Source organism: Mirounga leonina, unplaced genomic scaffold (assembly GCF_011800145.1).
Source record: "Mirounga leonina isolate KUSES-001 unplaced genomic scaffold, KU_Mleo_1.0 Mir_126, whole genome shotgun sequence".
Classification (NCBI taxonomy): Eukaryota; Metazoa; Chordata; class Mammalia; order Carnivora; family Phocidae; genus Mirounga; species Mirounga leonina.
Window position 1 is genome coordinate 6,796,218 of NW_023270314.1, and position 11,581 is coordinate 6,807,798.

Genomic DNA, 11,581 nt, shown 5'->3' on the forward strand with positions numbered 1-11,581 from the left:
ATGATTGCCTTTCAAAGGGAAAATGGTGAATAACTGGATCAAGTATTCTTAATGCAAAAAATGCAATGTCCTTTCCTGCAGCCCTCCTTCAGTCTTCTGCCAGAAGTACAATTTCCTTTTGTGTCCCCCAGGGTCTGAGTCCTTAAACTCACCCATGCCTTTCAGCTTGGATTACTCCAAGGCTCCCAAGTAAAGAACCCACCCTTGCTCAGTGGCAGCAGCGGGTTTCCCAACTCACTCACACCATCCTTACCATGGATGAGCTCTGGTATTCCTCCTAACAGAACTGGCTAGCCTAACACCTTTCACTCTTACCGCTGTGTCCTTCTCTCCCCTCAATATTGACATATGGCTCATGCCCTAGGATCTGAGCTACATTGCACATTAAGCCCAGTACCCAGAAACCCAGGAAAGTTCTGTTACTGATCCTCAGGCCCTTATACTGTGATGTCATCACATGGTTTCAGACCTTCCTCGCCTGCCTGTCAATTGGAATTTTCATATCATATTCCAGGAATTATTTCCCTTATGGAGGAGAGTTTAATCTCACACTCTAATCAGAATTGCCTCCCCACCTTTTTTTTTTAACAATTGGTTCCCCCTTATCTTTTCCTTTAAATCTTAAAAGCTGTGAGATTCGCTGCATATCTGCTTTGACCCATGTGAAGTGTTAGCCACTGTAGGCGAATCTTCTTTACCTACTGTGGCCGCGCAAGGGCTTATCGCTCAGATCTCTCATCAAGATAGAACCTGTCACAAGGCGTGCGGTTAGCTGATGGTCCCCAGCCGCAGAACTGTGGAATTGGCTACAGCATCTCAGCCAAGGCTCCACTTTTCCTGGGTAACTGTGGTCAGTGACTGAGAATGACAGCTGCACTAATCCATTTCTGCTATCGACCTAGATAACGAGGTAAACCGATGCTGGCTCAAAATGGCCGGAAAGACTGGTTTATTTGGGAATTAGCAAAGGAATTGCAATTCAAAACATGCAAACTGTAGCAAGTCACAGGCAATCCTCTGTTGAGGATTTGCGGTAGTCTGTATTTATGGGCAGAGATGTAAAGAGGAGAAAGTTCACTTAGCATCTGTTAAAATCAAAAACAGAGACCAGTTTTGAAAATTCCCTGAGCAGACAAAACCCATCCAGTCATACAAACAAAGCTCAATTCAGCTTATTTTGCAAGGCCAACCGACTGGGGTCATTTTTCTTCTGGGAACTATTAGCAAAACTTCCCAAGGTTGATATAAGGCAAACCCTGTATCATTTTTATTTATTTTATTTTTTTATTTTTTTAAGATTTTATTTATTTATTTGACAGAGAGAGACACAGCGAGAGAGGGAACACAAGCAGGGGGAGTGGGAGAGGGAGAAACAGGCTTCCCGTGGAGGAGGAAGCCCGATGCGGGGCTGGATCCCAGGACCCTGGGATCATGACCTGAGCCGAAGGCAGACGCTTAACGACTGAGCCACCCAGGCGCCCTGTATCATTTTTAAAAATTCCAATAATATCAGTTTTCTGTTTATGGGAAATGAGTCTCTCAGTCCTTAAGTTTTGTGCTCCTGAGGGGACATGCATGAGATTTTTTCCATTTTGTATCCTCTGGTTTGATTTTATTTATTTATTTATTTGTTTTCCCCCTCTGGTTTAATTTTAGATTGAAATTCTGACAACACTGCCCAACACATACTTCTCCCAGCACGAAAGATCTCTATAGGGGATTTTTGCACCACAGCTCCCCGCCTTGTTTGGGCTGAGATTTTTCTGAGTTGCACTGTGGTCTGAGCCTTTTTCTGACTGAATTTTACAGGTGTCAGATCTGCATTATAGTCTGAAGGCTTTCCCTATCTACTAATGCTCTCTCCCAGCCCTTTGTGTGTGTTTTTGTATTCTAATAAAACTTTATTTATGGACAGTGAAATTTGAATTTTATGTAATTTTCATGTCCCATAATTTTTTAATTTTCTTAAAAACCTTATTTTAGAACAATTTTAGATTTACAGAAAAATTGTGAAGACAGTACAGAGTTCCCATATACCTCACACCCACTCTCCCCTATTATTAACATCTTACAGTACATTTGTCACAATTAATGAACCAATATTGATACAAGTTCATTAGCTAAAGCACATACTTATTAAGATTTTCTTAGTTTTCACCTAATGTACTTCCTATGTCCCAGGATCCTGTTCAGGATACCATCTTACATTTAGTAGTCTTGTGTCTAGGTTTAGACTCCTCTTGGTTCTGATGGTTTCTCAGGTTTTCCTTATTTTTGATGAATTAAAGAAAGTTTGGGTTTTTTTTTGAGATAAGGAAAGTTTTGAAAGTTTTTAGAAGTATTGGTATTTTATAGAATGTCCCTTAATTGGGATTTCTCTGATGTTTTTCTCATGATTTGACTGGGATTCCAGTATTTTGGGGAAGAAGACTATAGAGGTAAAATGCCATTTTCATCATACCATATCAAGGATACATGCTATTAACATGACTTACCATTGTTGATATTGATCTTGATCACCTGGCTGTCGTAGTATTTATCAGGTTTCTCCACTACAAAGTTACTCTTTTTTTCCCCTCTTTCTCATATTATATTCTTTGATACCTCAAGTTTTACAGGCATCAAATAATGAACCTCTTATACTTCTAATTCTGTCTTGACATTGGCTTCAGGAGGATCTGAACTGGCACAGTTGGTTTCAGTAGTGATCCAATGAAGCAAGTGGTAAGAAATCATGATCCCTTGCTTAGTTACTGGAACCAAGCCAATTTTTATACAGGAAACCACTGAAGAGGTGGCTGAGTTCCTAGGAGGCCACTAATATGCACTTTAACGAATTTCTGAGTATTTTCCAAAAGGAACCCATGGACATTTACTTCAATGAATATATATTTGAAAGGGGGAATATCCACACATTTGGGAAACTGATGGACACATGATCTGAGTTGACATTGAACCAAAGCATCATCATGGAATCAAATCCAAGTGGGACCACAGGGCATGAGTAAGCTACATGAGCAGATAACCTAGACCTCCATTTCACCCACCACTGTTATACCAGCACCCCATCTCAGTTCACACTTGTGACTATATTGAGGGGGTGTCCTGTACATCTAGGTAAAAGTAATTTTTAAAAGCCAAATGTTAATTTATTAGTTGGCCCAAAATGTGGGTGCAAGCAGAAAATGGACAATGACTGCATTATAGCCTTGAAAGGCAGCAGTAAGAGAAAATCTTCAGGGTGGAACTTTGAGTGGTAGACCTGACTATCCACTTTGTATGGAAGTACAAGCGGCTTGAGATGAGAATCAATATGGACACATGGAGCATAGCAAATATCTAGCTGTAGGTTAGGAGTTTGGAAGGAAAAGGATTGAAAGGTCAGAAATAAGAGGGTCTGGGGCAGAGGCATGTGAATGGAAATAAAGAAGTGGGAATGGTAGGCAGAAATTTTTTTTACAGATTATTGCCCACCAGATGCATCAAATGACAAAGTAGATGAAATAATTCATCAGTTGACATTAACCAGATTTTTTCCTTTGCCCACCCAGAATTAGCATGATGGGCAGACAAATAGAATGCATGGATGCCACATATAGATCCAGTTGCATAGACTTTCATTTATCAGTGTTGGTCCAGGTACCTCTGTATATAGAATCTACCAACAATGGAGATGAATTCTGGGTCCCTAACATGGCACTATTGTTTGAGGAGACTAACTGGCACTTGGTGGCAAGTTGACTACATTGGGCTCCTTCCATCCGGAAAAGCCAGTGGTTCATTCTCACTGAAATAGACACTTATTCTGACATCTTTTCTGGGTATGGGTGTGACTTTCCTGCCCTCAGAGTCTTAGCCAACACCACTGTGTGTTGGTTTCTTGAATGTCTGATCCACAGGAATAGAACATTACACAAGCTAGCATCCCATCAGATGTCTCACTCCAACGTTGAAGTCTATCAAATCTGTTTAATAACAGGAATATCAATAATATTCCTCAGATTTCAAATATTTTTAGAGATCTTATCTAATACTGCCCATAATAAATTTCCCTCACTCAGGCAGTACTTTGAATTTGAGTGGGCATGTGTTTTTGGCAATTGCTTTTGCTATGGAAGGGAAAGAAAAGATCCAATGCCCTCCACTCTGCTCCAGCCCACCACTTCTGACCAACCTGGTTTCCCAGCAACATTATACTGAATGTTGTGGAAGGGGCTCACGGCTATGCTAAATAATTGCAAGTCCCCCTACCCCCTCTAGAGTCACCAAACCCTTAGGACTCTATCTAGTTCCTTCCCCATTGCTGTGTGTTGTTCCTGTGAACATTCTGTATTCATTCTTGTTCTTCCCCAGCCTCTCTTTTTGTAGTGTCTATTACCATCCAGCAATGTAGTTGTTATGGGGAGTTGAGGAACCTATAGAAAACCCAACAATCTTTACCTTTATCTAGTTTTAAGGAATAACATACTTGATCCTTGACCATTTAAACGAAGGGCTCAAGATAGTATTGGATCACTAATATTTTGTTAATATTTATTGACTAAGTGAACTGACTCTGACACTTTCTTGATCAAACCCTTAGCTAAACCAAGGGCAAGTATATACTACACGTAATGTAGTATAGACACTCGTTGGAGATTACCTTACTAGTGCCAGGAACATTTCAACAGTCTTAGAATTTTATAATGCAAAATGGAATATATAATACTTTAAGGAATGAACCAAATGGTCATTCACCACTCAAGACCATTTAGGTCAGAACATCCTGGTGAAAGTATATTCCTGAAACTCAGTGCCATGGAAACTGAGTAAGAGTAATTTCCCCTGACATCTCTGGGGTTCATACTAATGATCCCTTATGCAGGGAGTCAACCTGTAACTTGTGTAATAAAGATAAAAGTAAGTATTCTAAGCACATAGAGTATATGGTTCTGGGAGAGATGGAGATGATACCAAGAACCAAGACTTAGGAAATAAAACTTAAAAAGACACTCTATTCCTTTGACCACTTGATGCCATGAAGGATCTTTACATACTGAGTTTTAGTGCCATTATTGCTAATGCCGTTTCAGAATAATTTTAATTAATTAATTAATTAATTTTAAAGATTTTATTTATTTATTTGACAGAGAGAGAGCACAAGCAGGGGAGCGGCAGGCAGAGGGAGAAGCAGGCTCTCCGCTGAGCAGGGAGCCTGATGTGGGGTTCCATCTCAGGACCCTGGGATCATGACCTGAGCCGAAGGCAGATGCTTAACCGAATGAGCCACTCACGTGCCCAATAATGGACATTTTAATGAAAATATCTTTATAGTAATGTCCTGTTAATTGAGTCAGTTACAGAATCCAACTAAAAATAATGTAAGGAAACCTTACTGGATGGAAATAGGATATATTCTGGGGAAAAAAAAAAATACATGTGAAAGGTTGGGATAAAACTAGGCATCAGGGACAACAGCCACTCACTGCTTCTCTGTATTCATTCTTTCTTTCCATGCAGTCTTCTAAACAGCCTCAGAGCTTTACCTATTAAAACTTTTGCCACTGGGCGCCTGGGTGGCTCTGTTGGTTAAGCAACTGCCTTCGGCTCAGGTCGTGATCCTGGAGTCCCGGGATCGAGTCCCACATCCGGCTCCCTGCTCGGCAGGGAGTCTGCTTCTCCCTCTGACCCTCCCCCCTCTCATGTGCTCTCTCTCATTCTCTCTCTCTCAAATAAATAAATAAAATCTTTAAAAAAAAAAAAAAAACTTTTGCCACCAAGGAGAATCTGTCTTGAATGTCTGTCTGGATCTCCACGCCAAAACCTATGATTGCACCCACCTGTGGTCAGCAGACCATCTCCAAAGTAAGGAGACAGAATCACAAAAGCAAAATGATGTTCCCATGGTAACTTGTGGATATAAAAAGGTGAGGTAAGAAGGGTAGGAAAGAAAATGAGAGAACAAATTTTTAGAAAAATGAGAAATTAAGGAAATACAATAACATATACAATACATCCATAATTTACACATGTCCAGGGTGGAAGTAAGCCAACAGCAGAATTTCTCAACCTTGGCACTGGTGGTATCTTGGACAGGATAAGTCTCTGCTGTGGGGGCTGTCCTAGGCACTGTAAGATTGTTACCAGCGTTCCTGGCCTCTTTCCACTAGATACCAGTGGTACCTTCCTGGGCACAACTTCAATAACGTTTGCAGATTTTGCCAAATGTCCCTGGAAGGAAGGTGGCAAAATTGCCTCCAGTTAAGAACCACTGGCTTGGGCGCCTGGGTGGCTCAGTTGGTTAAGCGACTGCCTTCGGCTCAGGTCATGATCCTGGAGTCCCGGGATCGAGTCCCGCATCGGGCTCCCTGCTCGGCGGGAAGTCTGCTTCTCCCTCTGACCCTCCTCCCTCTCATGCTCTCTGTCTCTCATTCTCTCTCTCTCAAATAAATAAATAAAATCTTTAAAAAAAAAGTGGCTTATAGCAATCATATTCCGTGGAATCACCTGGAGAATATGTTGAAGAGTAAAGTTAGATGAGTAGAAGTTAGATATACAGATACGTAAGTTAGTCATAGTGGGAACTGAACGTGGTATCATGAAGAATTTACACTTATAAATGCATCAGAATGTCCAGAAATTAATTTGTTTTCAGTCCTAGGTTGTAACACTTCACAAACTCAAAGTCAGTCTTCTCATTTTTAAAAATGGAAGCAAGGCCAACTCCACACAGTGGTTTTGGGAATTAAAGAATTATGTGAAAGCACTTTGGAAGCTATGAAGTAGTGTATAAATATCAGAAAATACTAATAAATAAAAGCACTGTAGAGAATCAGCTCTTTTCTCTACCTAAGGCTTTTTCTTAGGAAGCTGGTTAGAAAAGAGGCTGACTACACAGAAATTGTATATATGCAGGGCTTTTTTGTATAATTCTCACCTTGCCCCATTTAAGAATAGTCTTCTAATATACTGAAGTTAATAAATATGGAGTTTATACCATTTGATGTGTGCTATGTTAGGTATTTTTATTCAGATCATTTATTAGTACTACAAATAGTAAGTAGTTATTTTATATTATTAATTTATGAACTTATACTGTACATATTAAATAATTGCCAGTAAATAACTTTTTAAATTTTTATTTTATTTTACCACATAAATTTGGAAGCAGCCAAATTGCTCAATCATAAATAATTAAACTTTTGACATTTATTTGCCCTTAGTGGCAACAAATTATATAGCCTAATAAAGAATTACAAGGCTTTAATGAAATATTAAACATGAAGTAGAAATAAAAATTTATCTCCTAACAGCATGTACAAGTACCACTTAAATTATTTCAAACACACACAATATAAATATACATAATGATATTCAATGCCTTGATATCCCATGGTCAATATCATCACCACCATCATCACCACTATCAATAACAACTATAATAATAATTAATTGATTTTAAATAAAATAAAAAAATAACAACTATAACAGTAATGATAAAAATAACAAAACCAAAGGTTATTAAATGGTTATCTTGAGTTGGAATGATCCTAGGCACCTTAATACTTGAGAAACTTATTAACCCATTTAAGAAATATTTAAAACACACAGAGAGAAACATATTTAGAAAATGGGAATTCCTTCCTTTATAAGGATAACACAGTCAAATCTTAAAACTAATTAGACTGGTCAAATCTTTTTTAGTATTTCTGTCATCACATCTTTACCTACTCTTAGTGTCCAAGAGCTTGCCTTACAATACTTACTATAAAAAACATGTTTTTTGTTTATTTGTTTCTGTTTTTCAAATTTAAATTTGTTGAACAAATATAAGAAAGAGAAGAGAATAAAAGGTATTGCAGTAGTGGTTTGTACATATTCTTTTTTGTTAAAGCTCAGTGTTTTATTTTTTGCTTTTATTTATTTAGTTTTTGTATTATACATTTGTCCTATGATGGTGGTAAATCTAAGCTCTCTTCCTCCACCCCTTCCTCCTCTCCATTCTCCTCCTTTCCCTCCTCCTTTTCATTATCTCCTTCCTCTTCCCCCACTTCCTCCACCTTTTCCCTGTCTTCTTCCTGTAACTTTTCTGGCTCTACCTCAGTTACTTCAGGGGCAAATATCATCTCTTCTTCCAATAATATATTTGGAAACCGAGACTGTATTATCAAAACAACTATGATACATATTGAAAAACATAGCATTCTCAGAAAGAAAATAAATAAGCACAGTGGATCACACACAATTGGCCGGGGAACTTCCCATCTGGGATACCAGAATCGGTAATCTGTAAATAAAGAAGCAAAATTGAAAGCTGGATTTTGCATAAGGTAGTTAAATTGTCCAAGAAATAAAGGACAACAATACATACATACGGATTGGTCACGATCTGCATTACCTAAAAAGAAAAAGAAAGTCCATAAAGAATTACATAAAATTCCTTCTTTCTCTAGAAATAAAATAATTTTTCTAAAAATAATGACACTGTTCTCCTAGTCCACAGGTATCATGCTGCCATCTTTGATGTGCCTCCTCCAACCATTAGCCCATCATAAAATACAATATATTCTCTTTTAGTAAAAGTCAGCCTAGTCTGCTAGGGAGAACATAGAAGTATAGGAATGAGGACGTGTGGATTCTATTACCAATTCTGTCTCTAAATCATTGTCACCTTGTATGAATCACTTCACTTCTGTGCCCTAAAGATTTTTCCAGCTTTACCATTCTAGGATTTTATAATATCTTTTACTTGCATCTCTCTTTTTTTCCCCAGATCATTATCCAAATTAATCTTCTGAATTTACTCACTTTCCTCATCCAATTCTTATTCTCAGGGGCTTTTAGTTGCTCTTCATTTCCTACATGGCAAAGTTAACTCTATAGCTTGGTATTCATTGTTTCTGCTATCTAGTCCATTGCTTTCAAAATACTTTTCAGGAAACAAATTTCCTTCCCTCTGCTGACTGGGGTAGAGAAGATCAGAAAATCATTCCTGGATTCCATTAGGAAGGAAAGTGAAAGGATAAATTAGTTCTCACACATAGAGAACCCAATGGCAACCAGAGGCTTTGTCTTGCCATTGACACTACCCTTACAAGAAAATTTAGAAATCACTCTTCAGATAATCCTAGAGATGAACTGCCCTATTGGATCTTTGAGGTTATTTTAGCTTTTTGTGCTTGGTCTTATTTTCCCTCATATTTTATGCAATGATTTCTATTTTAGCACTCCTTTTAAAAAAAATCTTTTACCACACAGTCTGTATTTTCTCTACTTCATTCCGTGTATGTGTATCTATTGATCACTTAGTTTGAGCAATGATGTAATTAGCATATTTCTTATTTGCATTTTCCTTCATCTGTTATCACTATTTTCCATCGATTACATTCTTCTTTTACTTTTGCACTTGACTGAATATTTAAATACATTTAAATCTACTTACATCTCTATTGTTTATCAGCTTTAAATAGTATCTTTTGGCCCCTTGCTATAAAAGATGGGGAAATTAAGCACATTTTTCTCTCTCTTCTCCCAAGTTTTATTAATTATATCATTTGTATATTGCCAAAATTTATTATATTTACATTTTGTCTTGTATTATAGCCTTCAGAATTTAGTCTTTGTCTATTAATTAAGTCTCAATGCTTATAGTTTTTCCAGTGCAGCTTTTCATTTTCCATTCATCTCTTTTTTTTGGTGAAAGCTTCTAGGGGTTTATTGAGAATGTGCTTGTGAGAACTATGTACCACAAATTTCTTGGTGTTCCCACAAGATTTGTCTATCTGCTTGTACTTGAATAGTAGGTTTAGCTGAATTTATGTACAGCATTAAGGACAATATAGGAATTATTCCACTGTCTCTTGGCATTGACTGTTATTATTGAAAAGTTTCATGACAGCCAAAATGTGCAGGCTGGTCAATTGCCAATGCAGCATTCTACCGCACTGGTGTAAAGCTGATCCTGTGTTGCAGACCTGAGATCAGGAACTAACTACCTTTCTGTGAATTCCTTCCTTTGTATAGCTTCAAGTTAGAGTTTGCCAATGACAGGGATGCAAGTGAACTTTGGAAGATTTAAGAGAAGTGGAAACCATTATTATTCTCCAGGGGTGGTTGTTCGCCAGATACCTAAACAGATGTGAGAATCACAGTGGCTGCTTGGTAGAATGGGAAACTAACTATCTGCTTTGCTGTCAAACACTGATACAGTTTGGTGGGAGCTTTCTCAAAGATTCTTGAGAATTGCAGCAATTTTCTTGTAAGCTTTTGAGAACCACCTATTTTGGTGCTTAAGGCTAAGAGGTCTTCTGTTTCTGCTTCTTTGACCTTTTAACTACAGTTTCTCTGCCTTTTCATAGCAACTTCTGTGATCTTTGCTCCCCTAGAGTTTACACCATTCACGTAAGCTCTGTTTTCTATGTTAAACACTATATTGTCAGAATATTTAAAATGAAAAAAAATATTTAAAGTGGCTGCTTTCCTGACTCAACCCAGACTATTAAACTCTAATGAATTATTTTACATTTTGGTTTGGATGTTTAAAGGATTCTTTATTTTCCTCTAATTTACTAATCAGGGTCTAAATGGAGACTATTTTGCATCACTTTTTCCTGGCACATAATATGCATTTTCTTTCTTTTTTATCTTTAAAAAGTTGTTGTTTGTATTTTTATTTATTTATTTATTTTCAATTGAGGTATAATTGACATATAACATTGTATTAGTTTTGGGTGTACAACATAATGATTTGATATTTGTATTTATTGTGAAATGATCACCACAGTAAATCTAGTGAGCATCTGTCATCATACATAGTTACAAATGTTTCTTCTTGTGATGAGAACTTTTAAATTCTACTCTCTTTGTAACTTTCAAATATGCAATACATTATCATTAACTATAGTCCCTATGCTGTACATTACATCCTCATGACTTATTTATTTTATAACTAGAAGTTGAAGTTTCTACCTTTGACCTTCTTTACCCATTTTGCCCACTGCCCACCTGCACCTCTGGCAACCACCAATCTATCCTCTGTATCAATAAGCTTGGTTTTTGTGTTTGTTGGTTTTTTGGTTTTACATATAAGCAAGATCCTATGGTATCTTTCTTTCTCTGACATTTCACTTAGCAAAATGCCCTCAAGGGCCATCCATGGTGTCACAAATATCAAGATTTCATTTTTTTATATGGCTGAATAGTATTCCATTGTGTGTGTGTGTATGTGTGTGTGTATATATAGATATAGATATAACACATTTTCTTTACCCATTCATCCATTAATGGATACTTAGATTCTTTCCATATCTTGGCTATTGTAAATAATGCTACAATGAACATGTGGGTGCATATATCTTTTTGAGTTAGTGTTTTCATTTTCTTCAAATAAATACCCAGAAGTGAAATTACTGGATCATGTGATCCATTTTTAATTTTTTGAGGAACCTCTTATTTTTTTCCAGTTTACATTCCATAGTAGGCATTCAATGTTTAGATTCAAGAATTTCTATTTCTGAGATTTTTTATTGTTTCTTTAAATATCTGTATATCTATCTATTGCTTTGTTTTCTGTTCTATTATTTTTGTTCTGTTCTTCAGGGGC